Source organism: Dichomitus squalens, assembly GCF_000275845.1.
Source record: "Dichomitus squalens LYAD-421 SS1 unplaced genomic scaffold DICSQscaffold_17, whole genome shotgun sequence".
Lineage (NCBI taxonomy): Eukaryota > Fungi > Basidiomycota > Agaricomycetes > Polyporales > Polyporaceae > Dichomitus > Dichomitus squalens.
Window position 1 is genome coordinate 262,521 of NW_006766899.1, and position 1,680 is coordinate 264,200.

Genomic DNA, 1,680 nt, shown 5'->3' on the forward strand with positions numbered 1-1,680 from the left:
GGACAAACCTTGTGCTTGATACCGGCATCATTGACAATCTTGAAGAATTCTTGCGCGACATTCTCACCACTGTGGGACTTGTCAAAGAAGCGGAATGCAACAAGGTGCGACTTGCCAATGAGGGCATCGCCCTCCTCATCGCAGTGGTGCACTGTGAGTCCCATGTAGGTTACACGCTCCTGATCCTCCCAAAGGTCAAGTGTGAACGAGATACGACCAGGAGAATTCTAGAAAACAGCCTGCTGAATCAGAACGTCCTCAACAAACGATCAAACACTCAGACAGCGACGTACCCGTAGCTCTGCGAGTATTGCCTCGTATTCCTTCTGGTACTGGGCAAGAATTTGTTCTGAAAGCCGTGTCCGATGGGGTAGCTCGTCGTCCTCTAGGTCTTCATGTAGGTACAGGAGTAAATCCCGAAATTCAAGGCACTCCATAACATGAATCGACTAGGGGATACGAGTGTGAATTGATATTAAATGGATTCTGGACTGATTAGAGCACTTACCTGATCGTCTGCCACAATCCATCTGACTAGGTGCTCAAGAAGTCCTTCAAGCGTGAACGCTTCGCGTCCGCAAATGCTATCTACGCCTGGAGGGTGTAAATTGAATTCCTCGCAGGTCTTCTGATACTCTACCATATGCTTCTCTCGCAAGTGGCGGCGAAATGTGCTTGTTACACCGTCCGTGTTTGTGAACACCTTCCAATCATGTCTGTTATAGGACGACAGTCTGTCAGAATCACAATGTTAGAGAGCATTGAGACAATAACTTACTTGCAGAGCTTGCACCCGATGTACGGGGTATCTGGCTTTCGGAGGAGGGTGGGTTCATCGACCGGCATGGCATCAGGTGTGGGCTTGATAATCGTCTCGAGAGGACGACCATGGCGATATACATCTTCCGCCTTGCTCCTGCGGTTTCCCGAGCGATCCATAGCGCGCCGTGATGACTTGTAGCACTCAATAAGAGAGCTGACAAGTACTGACGTCATGGGCGGGAGAAGGGGCGCATTGGGTGCTGACGTAGCGACATTTGCCTCTATAGAAGGGACGGATGACGTGCCTTGTTAGCAGAAAGATGCTTGAATCAGAAATATTGCACTAACAAAATCTAGACTAGACATCAACTCACCGGTGACCGCAGATGGAGACTGGATAGGGCCCACACCAACTAAAGCAGCTGTCGCGGCGACTAGGCGCGTAGACTCGGGTCGACGTTCGGCGACGACCCCGTAGGCGAGCGGCAAGGAGCCGAAAAGGGGAAAGAGAGAGGGAGAGGGATAAACGTGACAGAAAACTCGACGAGGGCAGAGCGGAGGTCGGCACGAAGGCACGAGACCTACGAAAGCTAGTCTTCACGCAGACAGCGACAGACTAGTCCCAATGACCAAGTTATACATTAGCACTCGAAGGGAAGTACAACGCTATGGTCACTCACCTAGTCCCAATGACCAAGAGGTCGAGATGGGGACTAGGGAGCGCCTAAGGGGGTTCTTATATACTAGAGGGGCTGCTTAGCAACCAAGGACAAGGCGCGAGAGCGAGGCAGTGAAGATGACAAAGAGAGAACAAAGGGCGAGAAAGAAAAGGCAAGGGCATGGCGATCACGGGAACGTAGCATGCGGCCGTGGGAACGTATCTACAGTGTCCAAATTGGGATGGGCTAGAAAAGGAGA